At 41.8% G+C, this 19,278-nt stretch overlaps 1 protein-coding gene across 8 annotated transcripts in view; it reads left to right on the top strand.

Annotated features, from left to right (window-relative positions):
* Positions 1 to 3,157: 3,157 nt before the first annotated feature.
* The window catches only part of ESR2 (estrogen receptor 2), a 111,473-nt gene continuing 95,352 nt past the window's right edge, over positions 3,158 to 19,278 (top strand). For 3 of the 8 annotated variants that reach the window (XM_055097690.2, XM_055097692.2, XM_055097687.3), the window contains exon 1: positions 3,158 to 3,833. The gene's annotated coding sequence lies outside the window, so the exon portion shown is untranslated. Of the gene's footprint in view, positions 3,863 to 5,040; positions 5,254 to 10,824; positions 11,268 to 19,278 lie in introns of all 8 variants that reach the window. The other 5 variants (XM_055097689.2, XM_063596238.1, XM_055097691.2 and 2 more) reach the window with 4 other exon arrangements.

Here is a 19,278-nt window from a genome sequence, read left to right as displayed (position 1 = left end):
TTGTGGCTAAAACAGTACAAATTTATTATCTTACAGTTCTAGAGGTCCCATTGGGCTAAAATTAAAGTGTCAACAGGGTGTGTTCCTTCTGGAAAGGGGAAAATCCATTTGTTTGCCTTTTCCAACTTCTAGAGGTTGCCCACATTCTTGCCTCATTGCCTCCTTCCTCCATCTTTAAAACTAGTAGGAATTGATCAGGCCCATCCAGTCTTTCTCACAGCTACTATTCTCTGGTTCTTAATCTGATTCTACAATTTCTCTGATTCTCCTTCTCTTGCCTCCCTCTTCTCTATTTTTAAGGGTGCTTGTGATTAAGTTGGGCCCACCTGGACAATCCAGAATGCTCTCCCTATTTTAAGGCCACCTCTTGGCAAACTCTGTAAACTTAATTCTCTTTTGCCATGTAACCTAATATACTCATAGGTTCCAGGGATTAGGACAAGGATATTTTGGGGGAGCCATTATTTTGCTTGCTGTAGTTAGCATCTACTAAAATTGAATACATGCATGCCTTATGAAGACATAGTCCCACTTCTACATACATGTTAGAAGCAAATTTTTCAGTGCCACAAAATAAAAGAAAATAGCACTCGAATATAAATTTTCTCAGCAAGGCAAATTTACTCTTTCAGGAGGGTGCCCCTCGTAGGTCTAGTTGCCACGAGAGGACGCACAAACAAAGGAAAGCAGGGGGTTTTATTATCTCTAATGCAGCTTGTCCCTGTTACTGCGTCTTGCCTCCATTGGCTGGAGTTGGACCGCACGATCTAAGCTGAACCCGGTTGGCTAACTTGAAAAGTGCAGGAATGAGGTTTTCAAGTGGGAAGGTGGGAAGATCAATTTTTCTGGGAAAGCTGTTACAGCAGGGAGGGGGTGATTTCTTGGCTGTCATGCCTGAGCACAGCAGGATGGGAGGGGCTGATAGATTGGCAGGCAAGATTACTGTAGACAAAGAACAGGGAAATAAGACTTCAGGACAGACAGTACAAGGAAGTAAAGACCTCTTGGAGAAGAATACCTTGTTTGTAACAAAGTGAAACTCTTTGAAGAGGAACTGTCTAAACTACTTGTTTTTAACATATATAACAGAAATGTGTACATATTCTTTTTTAAATTTTTAAATTTTATTATTTTTTTTGAGACAGAGTTTCGCTCTTGTTGCCCAGGCTGGAGTGTAATGGCACGATCTTGGCTTACTGCAACCTCTGCCCCCTGGGTTCAAGTGATTCTCCTGCCTCAGCCTCCCGAGTAGCTGGTATTACAGGCATGCGCCACCACACCCGGCTTATTTTTTGTATTTTTAGGAGAGACAGGGTTTCTCCATGCTGGTCCGGCTGATTTCTCGAACTCCCGAACTCAGGTGATCTGCCCGCCTCAGCCTCTCAAAGTGCTGGGATTACAGATGTGAGCTACCTCGCCTGGCCAGAAATGTGTGCATATTCTATACAAAGACATTTACAATATTACTAACGGTGGCATTGTTCATTATTGCCGGAAACTGGAAACTACCCAAATGAACAATGGTGGCTTAAGTATGGCAATCAGATCCATTAGTTAAGCATTCGATCTCCTTTGGGGTTGGACAGGGAGAGGTCAACTGGAGTGCTGAATTTTTCTGAGGCCAAACTAGAAAGTAACTCTAGGAGCTGGGCGTGGTGGCTCATGCCTGTAATCCCAGCACTTTGGGAGGCCAAGGCGGGCGGATCACCTGAGGTCGGGAGTTCGAGACCAGCCTGACCAACATGGAGAAACCCGGTCTCTACTAAAAATACAAAATTAGCCAGGCGTGGTGGCACATGCCTGTAAATCTCAGCAACCTGGGAACCTGAGGCAGGAGAATCGCTTGAACCTGGGAGGCGGAGGTTGCCGTGAGCCGAGATCATGCTATTGCACTCCAGCTGGGCAACAAGAGTGAAACTCTGTCTCAAAACAACAACAACAACAAAACAACAACAACAACAACTACTCTAGGACCAGGACTGGGAGATGGCAAATAGGGGAGAGCATGGAGTTCCACTAATAAAATGGTAATACACTAACATAGTGGAGAAAGCAATGGGCTTGTAAGGAGAACTTGGTTCTTGTTGAACATCCGTCACTAACCAGTCTTGCAACCCTTGATCAAGTCTTGTCAACTCACTAAACTCGAATTTTCTTTATCTCAAAACTAGAAAGAAATCGTGGCCTGGATTTTTGAATTATGGGGTTTCAGGCAGCCACAAGTAGGCTGGCAGAAATGTTTTCTGGTCAAATAAAGGAGTCTGTTGCCCCAGAACAGGAGCCAGGGGCACAGCCAACAGGAAAATTCTGCCTGGGGCCCCATTGCTCAGCTGCAAGGTACCTGTCTTCAGGTGTGGCAGGCTGAGATCTGCCCCCTTGTTCCCTGCCTATCCCGCTGGGCCCCTCCCCTACAAGTGTTCGCTTCCATACAGAGGGACCATTAGGGCCTGTACATCGTACTTCAAGTCCCCTCCTGTGGTCCAACATTCCCTAGGGGCAAGTGCAACTGTTTATGCGGAGACCACTTTTCCGTGCAGCCCAACTGAAGGTGCACGTTCCACCGCAACCTGGTGCTTACAACAGCTCGGGAGGCCGCGCTACCGCGCCTGCGCCCCTCTGAATATGGCAGCGCGTGCGAGGTCCTTAAGGGAAAAGGAAGTAAGGGCGGGGACGGAGGGAGACGACTTCAACGTAGGGAGTTGCTGCTGCTACACTGCCGGCCGGAGAGGACGAGGAAAACGTGGAGGAAGTCGGTGATGACTGGCTGGAGGGGATGATTGGCGGGTGAAAAGAGCCGGGCCAGAAAGCACCTTTGCATGTGGCTAGAAACCCGCCTGAAGAGGGGCTGAAACCCACGCCGGAACCCGCCCGATTCGAGCCAATCAGGGAGAGGAGCCGGGTGGCTGGGGGGACCGGGGCGGTCTCGCGGGAGGGGCGGCGGGGCGGCCTCGCGGGGGGTGGACGGGGCGGTCCGCGGGGAGGGGGGCGGTCCGCGGGGAGGGGGGCGGTCCGCGGGGAGGGGGGCGGTCCGCGGGGAGGGGGGCGGTCCGCGGGGAGGGGGGCGGTCCGCGGGGAGGGGGGCGGTCCGCGGGGAGGGGGGCGGTCCGCGGGGAGGGGGGCGGGGCGGCCTCGCGGGAGGGAGGACAGTTTCGTGGGTTCGGGCGGCGAGTCTCCCGGATGCGCCTCAGCTCTGGGGACGCGGTGCAGAAGTGTGAGGGCGCCCCGCTTCCAGGCGGTAATGGGCGGGTCCCTGCGCGGGAGCGTGGCGGGCGCTGGACTCGACAGCAGATGAGGAACTGGAGAGCTTGGCGCGCCTTCCGACTTTGTCACACACCTGCGCCGCCAGACTGGGGTCGGGCCCCTGCGCGTTCTGCTCTGGAGTGCCTGGGTCTGGGCCCAGCACCGCGCTTTTAGAATCTCCTCAGCTGAATCTGACGCTCAGCAGTGGGTGAAGCGCAGCCCCCTGTTTCAGGCCCCGCCGAGCTGGAAGGAGTGTCAGAGCTGGAGCGCGCGTGGCCCCCTCTGTGTTGGGGTCACCCCGGGGTTGCCAGGGCTCAGGGAGGGTCGTAGTCTGGATTTTGTCACCCGCACGTCCCCACCCACCAGCAGGTCTGGGGTTGGAGAATCCACGCGGGCTTCATAAGCTAGATGCCAGTTAACCGTCGAGAGGGGACGCTCCCTCCTCGTAGGCGTCCACACTGGAGAAGGAATAAGATGGGCGATTGCCTGGGAAGCCTGACAGGGCGGCGGCAGCTGGGATGCTGGAGAGGACTGGCCCCTTGAGTTACTGAGTCCGATGAGTGTGCTTGCTCTGCTGGAGGAACAGCGCTCAGGTTACAGTCATCCCAATATGGTTCTGAGGGTGCGTCGTTCAGGTCACTTAGGACTTGGCCAGATACCGGGTTTCTTTTACAAGCCGTTTCTGACGGTGGCCTGTTTCAACTACTGGCAGAGCTCATGTAAAACAGACTTTTAAAAAAAAATTTGGGGGCTTTTAGTATTTTTTTATTCCTATATTCTGAGGATATTTTATAGTAGTCCCACATATGGAATTAGATAATCTCTTTTTTGTTTGATTAACAGTTTTATCAAGTATAATGTACATACCATAACGTTCACCCATTTTAATGGATTCAATGATTTTTAGCATATTTACAGAGTGGTGCAACCATCAGCATAATAGAATTAAGGAATCGTGATTTTTTTTTCCTGGTAATTGCTTTTACCTTTCTCAAAGTTTGCACAAGCGGATATTTTAGAGTAATATTAGTGTAATATAAGAGCTTCTGAAAATGTCCACTTAAGTTGTTTTGTACCTGAGCAAGTGAAATTAAGAAGGGAATTGAAGCAAATATTCCTGGTAAGTTGTAGGGAGTGAAACTTTTGTGTCTTGTAATACCAAGTAGATATTGACCATTTCAACTGGTTTTTATGCTGAGGAAATGCATAAACCCCATTTTACAGATGATGAAATCGACTTTGAAGGATAAGTTGCCTACAGCTGCATACCTGTGCCTGGGCTAGGCCCCAAACCCAGATGCTTTATCTCTCAATTTGTTACCCTTGCTACCTCAACAGCTTGGTTTTCAACCATGGTACTGATGTGTGTGAACAGTACAAGCCATTCATTTACTGAGAAAATAATTATTGAGTGCCACTCTGTGCCAAGAACACTGCTATAGGTGCTAGAGATATTAGTGAATCAGATACCGTAGTGAACTGTTCCTGCCCTCAGCTCATCTTCTGGTGGGGAGGACAATGATCAAGTAAAGAAATATATAGTTTTAGAGATTCATCTTTTTTTTTAATAGGTAAATTAAAAGGGCAAGGAATGGCAGTGGGAGGCAGAATCTGATGAGAAAAATCTGAATGAAGAGAGGAAGTTAGGATATGAGAAAGAAAGCAAGGGTTTGATTTGAGCAAGCGCAAAAATAGAGTTGTGATTTACTGAATTGAAATAAGGTGATACTGGAAGGACCAGGTTTTGGGGGTACAATCATAAGTTCGGCTTTAAATGTTTTTAAATACCTCGCCTCTTAGACATCCAAGTGGAGATATGGCATTTAAATTCATGAGATCGGATGAGATCCCACCAAAGGAACAGGTTTAGGTAGAGACAACCAAATACCGATGCCTAGGACACTGCAGTGTTTAGAATTCAAGGAGATGAGAAGGAAACAGGAGGGAAGATTGAAAAGAAGAGTCCAGTGTGTCATGAGGAAAACCCCAAGAGCACGCTGCCTTACAAGACAGGTGAAAAATGTGTTCTGTGAAAGAAAGAGTAATTAACTGTTAAATGTTACAGACTGATCAAATAAAATGAAGACTGAGAATGGCCTGTTTGTAAGGTAATAAAAATACATAAAATCTTTTGATAGAAATATTTATACATAAAGTTAGTAAGGAAACAGTGTTTACTCCTTTTTGCAGAAATGTAAATTTTTACAACCATTTTGAAGGACAGTTTGATATTATCTACAACTTAAAATTGTGCTTCCATTGATAATTTCACCTGTGGAAGTTTATCCTACAAAAATATTAATATGTGCACACAAATATGTGTAAAAGTGTTTATCACAGCTTGTACACATATATATTTATAAATGTGTTGTCCAGGAACAGTGGCTTATGCCTGTAATCCCAGCACTCTGGGAGGCCGAGGTGGATGGATCACCTGAGGTCAGGAGTTCGAGCCCAGCCTGGCCAACATGGCGAAACCCTGTCTCTATTAAAAATACACATACACACACACACACAAATTAGCTGGGCGTGGTGGCGGACGCCTGTAATCCCAGCTACTTGGAAGGCTGAGGCAGGAGAATCACTTGAACCTGGGAGGTGGAGGTTGCAGTAAGCCGAGATCACGCCACTGTACTTCCAGCCTGGGCTACAGAGTGAGACTTCATCTCAAAAAAAAAAAAAAAAAAAAAAATGTTTATCACAGCATTGTTTACAGTTGTAAAAAGGTACAAGTTTTCATCAAGATGGATGCAGTTGTTAAAGGGAAGATATAAATGTGTAGATATGGGAGATAGCTGCTATAGACAGAATTGTGTCCCCTGAACTTTCATATGTTGAAGCCCTTATCCTGAATGTGGTGGTATTTGGAGGCAGGGCCTTTGGGAGGTAGTTTGATTTAGATGAGGTCACGCAGATGGGGCCCCCATGATGGGAGCAGTGTCCTTATACAAAGAAGAAGGGAGTCCAGAGCTTTCTTCTGTCAGTCATTTAAGGACATGGTGAGAAGGCAGCCATCTGTAAATTAGGAAGAGTCCTCACCAGGAACTGAACTGGCTGTCACCTTGATCTTGGTCTTTCCAGGTTCCACAGCCATGAGATATGAATGTCTGTTTTTAAAGCCACTCAGTCTGTGGTATTAATATTTTGTTATAGTAGCCCAAGTTAAGACAGATAGCTTTGTTAAATGATAAAGTCAGGTTATCTAATAGAATGCATAGTATAACCCCATTTATCTTAATGTATCACAGGAGGCCTTTCTAGTCACACTAACAAAAGTTACTCCTTTGTGTGCCTTCCCTGATCACTGTTACATTATTCTATATACAGCACTTATTATCTAAAATTATTTCATTAATTTTTATACATGTTTACTGGCTTGTCACAATAGAAGGTAAGCTCTGTAAGAGGTTTGCCTCTCTTGTTTATCTTTATATCCCCAGTGCTAGGTATATATTACTTTAGGAAAAACCATTATTTATTAAAAATATTTTAGGAAAAAACCCTACACAAACAGTATTCCTGTAGTGGTTTTAAAATAAGACAACAGGCTGGGCATGGTAGCTCATGCTTGTAATCCCAGCACTTTGGGTGGCCGAGGCAGGCGGATCACCTGAGGTCAGGAGTTTTGAGACCAGCTTGGCCAACATGGTGAAACCCCGTCTCTACTAAAAATACAAAAGTTAGCCTGGCCTGGTGTCACACGCCTTTAATCTGAGCTACTTGGGAGGCCAAGGCAGGAGAATCACTTGAACCCAGAAGGCAGAAGTTGCAGTGAGCTGAGATCGCACCATTGCACTGTAGTCTGGGCAACAAGAGCAAATGTCTCAAAAAAATAAAATAAGACCACAATTTCTTTGATACTGTTTCCTTCCAAAGGTGGTGGCTAATTCTCCTCTTCTTGAATGTAGGCTGGATTTAGTGACTTGCTTCTATGTGTAGAATATGGCCAATGTGGAGGTACGTCAATAGGTCATGACTTCCTTTTTGTTCTCTCTCTTCGATCATTCACTCTGAAGTAAAGCAGCTGCCTTGTCATGAGAACATATCAAACAGTGCTGTGGAAAGGCACATTTGGTGAGAAATAGGCCTACTCCCAACAGCCAGGGAAGAACTGAAGCCTTCTGTGAGCATGTGAATGAGCCACCTGAGAAATGTATTTTTCATCCTCAGTCAATCAGTGTCTCAAAAGAGGCCGTTAGCTGGATCCCTCAACAAGGCCACTTTTGGGTTCCTTTCAGATAATACATGTTTGCTTTGTAATCTACTAGGTTTGGTGGTAGAATGAGAAGACTGAACACACTCCCCTTTAGGACACATCATAAAGCAAAACAAGTATGGCCCAAAGTAGCATACACTTAATGTTCTTTGCTACTAGGATTTACAGAATTCATTGTTGGTGCAATTTACTCTTTTAAAAAATAATTTTTGTGTTGATCAGAATAAAATACTGTATTCCAAGCTATATGTGCTAATTTGATTTTATTTTAAAAATGTATTGAACACTGGAACACACAGATTTGAAAGATTTGACCTTAATATATATTTATATATAAAATATGATTTTGAAATAATGAACTTTTAAATTTAAAATTATAAATAATTTTTAAAATGCCTTCTATTTAGGTAAAGAATCTTCAAAACAAACTTCTCATATGATATGGTTTGTCTGTGTCCCCACCCAAATCTCATCTTGAATTGTAGCTCCCATAATTCCCACATGTTGTGGGAGGGACCCAGTGGGAGATAATTGAATCATGGGGGGTGGTTTCCTCCCTATTGTTCTCATGGTAGTGAATAAGTCTCATGGGATCTGATGGTTTTATTAGGGATTTCCCCTCTTGTTTGGCTCTCATTCTACCTTGCCTGTTGCCATGTAAGATGTATCTTTCACCTGCCATGATTGTGAGGCCTCCCCAGCCATGTGGAACTGTGAGTCCATTAAACTTCTTTTTATTTATAAATTACCCAGTCTTGGGCATGTCTTTATCAGCAGTGTGAAAATGGACTAATACATCATAAAAGAAATTTCATTGCAAAAGTTGAAGTCTGAACTAAAAAGCTACAAAGAAAATAATGTTTAATAGCCATCCCAGATAGTGTCCCTGAAATACGATGTCAAGGATCTAGAGGAACATATTGTATCTTTAACAAGAATTAAGTCTGAAAAACAAGTATTCAGAGTCTTAAAAGAGGCAAGCAGGACTTAATGGAATGAATTATAAAACTAAGGTAGAAAATTCTAGTTTATTTTTGAAACATGTCTCTCATCATAAGCTCACATATAGCATATGAGCTCCATGCTTCTGATTGATCAGTTTAATCTCATGGAATTTCACTTATTGCCTGGTATAACATTATTACAATTTTTCATTATAAGACTTGTGATTATCAAGGTCAGGATATCAAAACCATCCTGGCTAACACGGTGAAACTCCGTCTCTACTAAAAAATACAAAAAATTAGCTGGGCGTGGTGGTGGGCGCCTGTAGTCCCAGCTACTCAGGAGGCTGAGGCAGGACAATGGCATGAACCCAGGAGGCAGAGCTTGCAGTGAGCTGAGATCGCGCCACTGCCCTGCCCTCCAGCCTGGGCGACAGAGCGAGACTCTGTCTCAAAAAAAAAAAAAAAAAGATTTGTGATTATCTGGTCAATGTGTGTAGAGAGGAAATGTTTGATCATATACGGTACCCCTTTTTTTTTTTTTTTTGAGATGGAGTCTTGCTCTGTCCCCCAGGCTGGAGTGCAGTGATGCGATCTCCGTTCACTGCAAGCTCCGCCTCCTGGGTTCACGCCATTCTCCTGCCTCAGCCTCCCGAGTAGCTGGGACTACAGGTGCCCACCAGCACACCTGGCTAATTTTTTGTATTTTTAGTAGAGACGGGGTTTCACCGTGTTAGCCAGGATGGTCTCGATCTCCTGACCTCGTGATCCACCCGCCTCGGCCTCCCAAAGTGCTGAGATTACAGGCGTGAGCCACCATGCCCGGTTACAGTACCCTTTTTGATAGCAGGAGAAAAGATGGTCATTAATTCATCCTCTTATAATAAGAGTAATATTTAAGAAAGCCACAAAATATGAAAAGCTTTTCTATCCAGATTTACATTCTGTTGTAGACCATCTTTATTCTGTTATTTACTGTACGTTAGACCAATTGATAGCTTTCATTTTCCTCTGGGGTTTGCATTTCCCAGATCACTTTTAAAAGGAAAACATAGGAGCCTGAAACAGAAGTGGGAAACAAATATTTACTCAAACTAAGAGATTAAACTCAGTAGCCAGCAACAAGAGATCAAGGTGTGTGTGTATTTTCTGGTTGTGCAGATATTGTCTGAAATAAGATGGCTGAAAAGTTCAAGTGAAAAAGTAATTAAAAGCAATTCATCAACCATAGCCATAGATGGATGTATAATAGCTGATCAGGCATAGCAAACTCTTCAGGATAATTTCATTTTTAAAAATTTATGTCTTTGTCCTTTTCATCTTCTAAGCACAGTTTCAAATAAGACTACAGAGTGAGGCTCTAGGGACCATCAGTTTTTGTCTTTAGTGCTAAAATGGTGGCTGAGTGACACACCATGATTTTTTTTCTCAATATTTCATCATTCTACCAGTGTTGGAAAAGGGAGAGAAGGACTCTCTGAAGGAGACTGTGCAAAGGATTCTTTTTTTTTTTTTTTGAGATGGAGTCTCACTATGTTGCCCAGGCTGGAGTGCAATGGCATGATCTCGGCTCATGCAACCTCCACCTCCCTGGTTCAAGGGATTCTCTTGCCTTAGCCTCTTTAGTAGCTGGGATTACAGGCGCGCCACCACGCTTGGCTAATTTCTTGTATTTTTAGTAGAGAAAGGGTGTCACCATGTTGGTCAGGCTGGTCTCGAACTCCTGACCTCGTGATCTGCCCACCTCAGCCTCCGAAAGTGCTGGGATTACCAGCGTGAGCCACTGGGCCGGGCCGCAAAGGATCTTTTTACACCATGTCTGGTTCCCAGCCCTTTTTCTATCCTTCCTGTGCAGTGTGGACTGAGTTGACTGAGATATTTAGGCCCAGGACTTCTTCCTTGTTCTATAGTTATTGAGAAAAGTGTGTCAAAATATCCATCACTGATTAAGGATTTGTCTGTTTATTTAGTTCTATCAACATTTATTTTTTAACTTTGAAGCTATTTGCATACAAATTGAGGATTTTTATCTTTCTATTGAATTGCCCCTTTTATCGTTATGAAATCTCACTTATTTCATGTAATACTTTTTGCCCTGTAGTCTAGGTTGTCTGATATTAACATAGCTAGATAATATTTCTTAGATTGCATGGTATGTATTTTTCCATTTTTCATTTTCAATCTTTCTATGTGATTAAAGTATGTCTTTTGTAAACAGCATATAGTTAAGTTTTGTTTTTTAATCTAGTCTTATAATCTTTGTCTTTTAATTGGAATGTTTAGGCTATTTACATTAAATTCTGATATTGTTGGATTTAAGTCCACCATACTGCTACTTACTGTGTTTTTTCTCCTCTGGTCTTTGTTCTTGTAATAATTAGTTTGTTTTTTGTTATTGTTGATTTTTTTTTTTTTTTTGTCAAGATGGAGTCCTCCTCTGTCACCCAGGCTGGAGCGCAATGGTATGATCTCGGCTAACTGCAACCTCAGCCTGCCAGGTTCAAGCAATTCTTCTGCCTCAGCCTTCCGAGTAGCTGGGATTACAGGTGCCTGCTGCCATGATGATTAATTTTATTTGTTAACTTAGCTGGGCTGTGTTGCCCAGATAGTTGGTTAAACATTACTCTGGATGTTTCTGTGAAGATGTTTTTGGATGAGGTTAACATTTAGATCGATGGACTTTGAGTAAAGCAGATTATCTTTCATAATTTGGGTGGGGCTCATCCAATCAGTTGAACATCTGAAGAGACCAAAAGACTGACCTTCTGCAAGCAAAGAAAAATTCTGCCAACAGACAGCCATTGGACTTGAACTTCAACATTGACTCTTCAGTCTATTGGCCCACGCTGCAAATTTTGGACTTGCCAGTAAGTGTCTGAAATCTAGTGAGGCAATTTCTTTCTTTTTTTTTTTGAGATGGAGTTTCGCTCTTGTTGTCCAGGCTGGAGTGCAATGGTGCGATCTCAGCTCACCGTAACCTCTGCCTCCCAGGTTCAAGTGATTCTTCTGCCTCAGCCTCCTGAGTAGCTGGGATTACAGGCATGTGCCACCACGCCCGGCTACTTTTGTATTTTTAGTAGAGATGGGGTTTCTCCATATTGGTCAGGCTGGTCTCAAATTCCCAAACTCAGGTGATCCACCCACCTTGGCCTCCCAAAGTGCTGGGATTACAGATGTGAGCCACAGTGCCCAGCCTAATTTCTTTCTTTCTTTCTTTCTTTCTTTTTTTTTGAGACGGAGTTTTGCTCTTTTTGCCCAGAAAGGAGTGCAATGTGGCAGGATGTTGGCTCACTGCAACCTCCACCTCCTGGCCTCCCTAGTAGCTGGGATTACGGGCGCCTGCCACCACGCCCAGCTAATTTTTGTATTTTTAGTAGAGATGGGGTTTCACCATGTTGGCGAGGCTGGTCTCAAACTCCTGACATTACGTGATCTGCCCGCCTTGGCCTCCCAAAGTGCTGGGATTACAGGCGTGAGCCACCATGCCTAGCCGGGTAGTTTATCTTGACTTGACTTCAGGCTCACCAATCCCTTTGGCTGCAATTCTACGATAGAAAAGGACATGAAAAACTGTAAATTAGCCTTAGAATAGAGAGATATTATCGTTCCCTAGCAATTAGTATTCAAAGCAAGATCCAAACATGTAATTAGTCATTTATGTATCTAAGCTGTTTGTATGTATGATACAAGTTTTCACATACAAATTTCTTCTTTCTTTCTTTCTTTCTTTCTTTTTTTTTGATAGAGGCAGGGTTTCACGACATTGCCCAGGCTGGTCTTGAGCTCAAGTGATCCATCCGCCTTGGCCTCCCAAAGTGCTGAGATTACAGGCATGAGCCACAGTGCCTGGCCCAAATTATTGTAGTTATTTCCAATTCCTTTCCCCCTTCTCATATCCCAATTAAAGAATTCCACTCAGGAATTGTTGTAGTAGAAGTACTTTAGTCTGTGTACTACGGTTTGGATACTGTTTGTTTGCCAAGTCTCATGTTGGAATTTGATCACTAATGTTGAAGGTGGAGCCTGGTGGGAAGTGTTTGGGTTGTTAAGGCAGATCCCTTATGAATGGTGTGGTGCCCTTCTAGAGGGAGTAAGTAAGTTCTCACTCTTGGTTCCTACAAGAACTCGTTGTTGTAAAGATCCTTGTACTTACCCCTCCTCTCTCTCTTGCCTTCTCTTTCACCATGTGATCTACACACACAGTATCATAAGGCATCTTTCTGATACTTTAGTGTTCACTCTCCAGTACCTTTAATATTTGCCTTCAAATTTCTCAAATTTCTTTATTTACTTCCATTTTTCTCCTACAATAATTGTAGGCATACTTAAAGAAAAATTACAATATAAATAATATTTTAAAATATCTACAACTAATACTAAAGGGGTTACTTTATTTTATTTAAATTTTATTTTAAAATAAGAATTTAAAATATCTGCAACTAATATCAGAGCCAAGGGGCTACTTTCTTTGAAATACAAAGAGTCTTTAGAGTCAGACTGTGTATGTTTCAATCTGGGATCTACCTCTTATATTGTAGGTTTAGACAAATTGCTAAATATTTCTTGTCCCAGTTTTCTCATCTACAAAATGGAAAAATTAGCTTCCCTTTGCTGTCTGCCTTGAGTAGAAGCTTCCTGAGGCCCTCATCCAAAACAGATGTTGGTGCCATGCTTCTAGTACAGTCTGCAGAACTGTGAGCCAAATAAACCTCTTTTCTTTATAAATTGCTCAGCCTCAAGTATTCCCTTGTAGCAACACAAATGGACTGAGAAACCATGTGTGATGTCCTAATCCTTATAATATTATCCTACTACCCAGGCAGATATTGCTCTCCAAATGTCTTCTTAAAAAGGATGGTATCTGAAATGACACCCTCTTGGGACTATTGGGATTACTGAACAGCTGTTTTCATTAGAAATCTTTTTTTTTTTGAGACAGGGTCTTGCTCTGTTGCCCAGGCTGGAGTGCAGTGGTGCAATCTCAGCTCACTGCAACCTCTGCCTCCCAGGTTCAAGTGATTCTCCTGTCTTGGCCTCCTGAGTACCTGGGACTACAGGTGTGCAACACCACACCCAGCTAATTTTTGTGTTTTTAGTAGAGATGGGTTTCATTATTTATTTATTTTTTTGAGACGAAGTCTCGTTGTGTCACCCAAGCTGGAGTGCAGTGGCGTGATCTCAGCTCACTGCAACCTCCACCTCCCAGGTTCAAGCGATTCTCCTGCCTCAGCCTCCTGAGTAACTGGGACTACAGGTGCACACCAGTATGCCTGGCTAATTTTTTTTTTTTTTTTTGTATTTTTAGTAGAGACAGGTTTCACCATGTTAGCCAGGCTGGTCTCAAACTCCTGATCTCAGGAGATCCACCCGCTTTGGCCTTCCAAAGTGCTGGGATTATAGGCTTGAGCCACTGTGCCCGGCCTTAGAAATATATTTTGACTATACATATATTTTGTTTTTATTTATTTTTATTTTTTTGAGATGGAGGCTTGCTCTGTTGCCCAGGCTGGAGTGCAGTGGTGTGATCTCAGCTCACTGCAACCTCTGCCTCCTGGGTTCAAGTGACTCTCCTCCCTCAGCCTCTGAAGTAGCTGGAATTATGGGCACATGCCACCATACCCAGCTAATTTTTGTGTTTGTATTTGTATTTTTGAGGTGGGGTCTTGCTCTGTCGCCCAGGCTGGAGTGTGTGGCATTATCTTGGCTCACTGCAACCTCCGCCTCCTGGGTTCAAGCAATTCTCCTGCCTCAGTCTCCCGAGTAGCTGGGATTACAGGCGCCCATCACCACACCCGGCTAATTTTTGTAGTTTTAATAGAGACAGGGTTTCACCATGTTGGCCAGGCTGGTCTCGAACTCCTGACATCAGGTGATCTGCCCACTTTGGCCTCCCAAAGTGCTGGGATGACAGGCGTGAGCCACTGTGCCTGGCCTAATTTTGTATTGTTAGTAGAGATGGGGTTTCACCATGTTGGCCAGGCTGGTCTCGAATTCCTGACCTCAGGTGATTCACCTGCCTCAGCCTCCCAAAGTGCTGGGATTACAGGCGTTTGCCACTGTGCCTGGCCAACTATATATATATTTTAAAAGGGGACATTTCTTTTTAATTTAGGAATGGACATTTGAAAATTGTTTGAATTATTTTAGTCCACTGATATCTTTCAGTCTATTGACACAAGGTATATCTGGTTTAAAGAGAAAAGGTAGAACAAAAAAAACCCATTCTAGATCAATTGGTAGATGCCAACAGATTCACTCCCATATGAATATGAAAGGACAAGGAACCATGAATATTTTCATGATGAAGGTGAGAATAAGTTTTGATTGATTTTTGAAGAAAAACAATTTTTGTTATCTTGTGTAACTCTAGGAGGTAATCGAGAAATGTTGAGTTGTTTGTTGGTTCTCTCCCAAAGGGAGGGTAGAAGGAAGCCATGGTTCCTTTATACCGTGGTTGACTGGGAGCCTTTATGCCTTTCTGATATATGAAGAGAAAATGCAAGGGGGGCCTGAAGGTCTCTGTGATACTGAAGAGAAAGGTATAGGGGTAATAGGGCTGTGAGAAAGCTGAAAGCTGAGATCATGTTACAGAATAAGATAGCGGAGTTTCATATTTCTGGTATGGAGCAATTCCTGCTGATGACAAAATCCAGGGTTGTTTTTGGATCTAGGTGTAGGTGGTTGAAGTAGGGTATAAAGGCAGTCATGTGCTGGTAAACTGGCTCTTGAGAAAAAGCACCCAATTTGAGCATTTGTTGACTTTTGATACCAACATGTCATTGAGCATTGAATTAGAAAGAGATATGAATAATTAACTCTTGGGAGCTGGAATGATCTGGCTTTAACAACCACTTTCTACATCAAAAAAAGTTAACGTTATTAATATTAAAATAATAAATAATTAAATAATAAATGAGTGTAGGTGTAGGGCATTGGAATTAAGTAGACACATGAATCACAAAGCTGTATTTTTGGATCGATCATCTACTGTGACCCCTGAAATCTTGAATTATGGTATGAGTTGGTATAGAAGAAGAATGTGAGGCCCCAAATCTTCATTGAGTGAAGGAGGGTTGAGGAGTAGTCAGTAGAAAAGAATAAAAAGAGAAGATTTTATAGAAGTCTGTTGGGGGTAAAATATTGCTGAGGAAGTAGTGGAAGTGTTCTTCAAATACCTTCGACTATAACCACTTTTTAATGTAATCTGTATGTAAAGCAAGGGTCTACATGATCCAATTTATGTGTGGGCTCCATTTATAAAAGAATATTTCAGTCGTCAAAACTAGTTGAAAGTACAGTTAATCCTTTAATAATCTGGGGTTAGGGGATATGGCCCTCGTGCAAAAAAAAAAAAAAAAAATCTGTGTATAATTGTTGACTCCTCCCAAACTTAACTACTAATAACCTGTTGTTGACTGGAAGACTTACCAGTAATATAAACAGTTGACTAACACATATTTTGTATGTTGTATGTATTATACACTGTATTCTTACAGGAAAGCTAGAGAAAAGAAAATGTTATTAAGAAAATCATAAAGAAGAAAAAATATATTTACTAATCATTAAGTGGAAGTGGATCATCATAAAGGTCTTCATTCTCATCGTCTTCACTTTGAGTAGTCTGAGAAGGAGGAAGGAAAGGAGGGGTTGGTCTTGCTGTCTCCGGGGTAGCAGAAGTAGAAGAAAATCCACGTTATCAGTGGACCCATGCAATTCAAATTGGTCTTCAAGGGTCAACTGTAATTCCAATCTTAATTATTTGCCTTAACTAATTTTCTTAATTTAATAAAAGGTGGAATATTCATAATTTACAATAACACCTTCATTTTCTTAACTTTTCTCACTATATCTCTCACATCACATCCTAAACCTTTTTCTCCTGTGCCTTACTCTCCATTCTCTTAAAAAACTCTCCCAGATCCAGTCTATGTTGCTCGTAATTTCTCTTCCCTTCCTCTTTTTCCTACCTTCTTTCTAATGCAAATTCATCATTTCATGAATAATTTTCTCTCCTCTTATTTCCTACTTTTACTCAACAAAAGTCCAGAAACTAAACTTGCTTACTCAGATCCCAGAGCTGCATAAAAGGACAGGAGATCTTGGATGATGTGTGGGTTGGAAACAGAAGGTATTACATTCTTTTGTTAAATAATTGAGGATTTTGCATGTGGTTAAAATGATGTCAGAGCTAGGCAAGGAAACAGGATTCTCCTACATTCCTGATAGGAGATTAAATTGGTACAACCCATTTGGAAATGCATTTGTCAATATCTCCTAAAACCAAAGTGTATCCCTAAAACCAAAATATATCCTACCCTGTGACTCAGCAATTCCACTCCATCAACAGTGGAATGTAATGAATATGGCTATCAGGTTTCAATATGCTAGTGACATCTGCTACATCTATTAACGGAAGTCTATAATTTTTTAACCTCTGATCTCTCAAAACTTATTTTATGACTTTATTACTCTACAAACTAAAATGTCTTACTGTTGTGTATCAGATCCACTTCTTTTTAAATTAATTTTTAAATGTCAAGTCTTAATAGTCTTCCTTTAGCCTCTATTTACTAATTTATTGTCCCCACAATGTCACTCTAAACGTAACTGTTAACTATCAGGAAGTATTTCCTTCTTTTTCTATAGAGAACAGAAGATCTTCAGCAGGAAATTCAGATGCTTACTCAGCAAATGGAACAGCTGTATCATCTTTATGAACAGCTGTTTGTGAATCATTCCAACTTGAAGAAAAGTATAGGGAACAACAAAAGATCCTTGAAATACCTGGAAGGAAAAATTGCTTTTAATGATGTTTTAAAAGATTAGACTATGAAAAAAGACTTTCCTGAATTATAGATGTTATTTTGGGCAATGAAATTGACTATTATTCTAATATTAATAACTTTAACTTTATTTGGTGTAGAAAGCTGATAAAAACTATTTATATTTCACTTAACATTGGAAAAGTGAGGGGGAAAAATCCTTAGAATTATGCTTCTAATTTTATCAAAAAACATGCCCTTTCCCATATCTTCAGTTTTTTCACTGTGTACATATTTGATAGATAAAACCATCAATATAATATGGAAAGTTTAGTGTCTTTTATAATCTCTTCTTGTAAGTTACATAACATCACTTCTGCCATATTCTATCAGTCAAACAGACCAACCTGATACAATGTTGTTCGAGACTATAAGGGTACCAGGCAGCGCGGTGCAGATCATTGGTGGTCATCTTAAAAGTCTGGCTACCACACTCATTTCTTTTACTCACAAACTGAATGATTTGCTTATTCATTCATTTATTCAATACTTATTGAACAACCACAGATTTTACAAACATATAGGACTGGCTGGGGGCAGTGGCTCACGCCTGTAATCCCAGCACTTTGGGAGGCTGAGGTGGGCTGATCACCTGAGGTCGGGAGTTCAAGACCAGCCTGGCCAACATGGAGAAACCCTGTCTCTACTAAAAACACAAAAATTAGCCAGGTGTAGTGGCTCACATTTGTAATCCCAGCTACTTGGGAGGTTGAAGCAGGAGAATCGATTGAACCTGGGAAGTGGAGGTTGCAGTGAGCTGAGATCGTGCCACTGCACTCCAGCTTAGGCGACAGAGCAAGACTCCATCTCAAAACAAACAAACAAAATAGGACTTAATGAAGTAAGGTCAACAGTAGACCATATAGAGTTTAAAGATAAATATATCATCTCATCTAGCCTCCACCTCTGCCTTTGAATATGTGTATGGAAATAATACATTGAATGGTTAATCCATGCAAATAAAAATAATCCTTTATTAAGTTTTCTTAAGATTGTACAAAATAACGTGTGCTTGGCCAGGCATGGTGGCTCACACCTGTAATCTCAACACTCTGTGAGGCTGAGGTGGGATCACTCGAGGTCAGGAGTTTAAGACCAGCCTGGCCAACATGGTGAAGCTCTGTCTCTACTAAAAACACAAAAATTACCTGGGCATGGTAGCACATGCCTGTGGTCCCAGCTACCTGGGAGGCTGAGGTGAGAGAATCATTTGAAACTGGGAGGCAGAGGTTGCAGTGAGCCAAGATCGCACCACTGCACTCCAGCCTGGGCAATAGAGTGAGACCCTGTCTCAAAAAACAAACAAAAAACAAAATAACATGTGCCTACCCCAACACTTAAAGCTATGCTAAACAGTTTAAAGAAAATAATAATTTTCTCTCTGCCCATGTCACCTCAGTAACCAATGTTAACCATTCCCATAGTTATGGAAATATGTAAACATATATAAAGGGTAATGGTGTCTTCACAAAACTAAGATCATTCTAATAAAAATATTCTGCAACTTCCTCTACTTAGTAGTGCCTCATGGTTGTATCTTAAGTTAAAAGATATAGCTCTTCCTTTAATAACTGTATAATATTCTATAGTATGCATGTATCTTAATTTATTCAACCATTTCTCTTTTGAGGAATGATATAATTATTTCCTTCTTTTGGTCACTACAAATAATGTGAAAATAAGTATCTTTCAACTTATATCCTTCCACACCGATGCTTTTGTTGCTAGGGGATTAATTGACAAATATGAGCTGATAGGGTCACAGTGCATATTTTAAATTCTAATAGCCATTGTCAGATTACTATTTGCAAAAAGATAGAAGCAGTTCATTTAAGAGTAAATCATTCTCCTTTACATCCAGCTAGCATTGAATGCTGTCATTCTTTTTTGTTGTTAGTTGGGTAAAAAAAGAAACAAAAAACAAGGTACCTCATTATTATTGTAATTTACATTTTCTTGACTACTAGTGAAGGTAAGGATCTTTTTTTTTTTTTTTTTTTTTTTTCCTTTCTGTGGAGATAGGGTCTTACTATGTTACCCAGACTGGTCTCAAACC

This window comes from Pan paniscus, chromosome 15 (assembly GCF_029289425.2).
Source record: "Pan paniscus chromosome 15, NHGRI_mPanPan1-v2.0_pri, whole genome shotgun sequence".
NCBI classification, from domain to species: Eukaryota; Metazoa; Chordata; class Mammalia; order Primates; family Hominidae; genus Pan; species Pan paniscus.
This window is presented reverse-complemented; position numbering and strand designations above follow the sequence as displayed.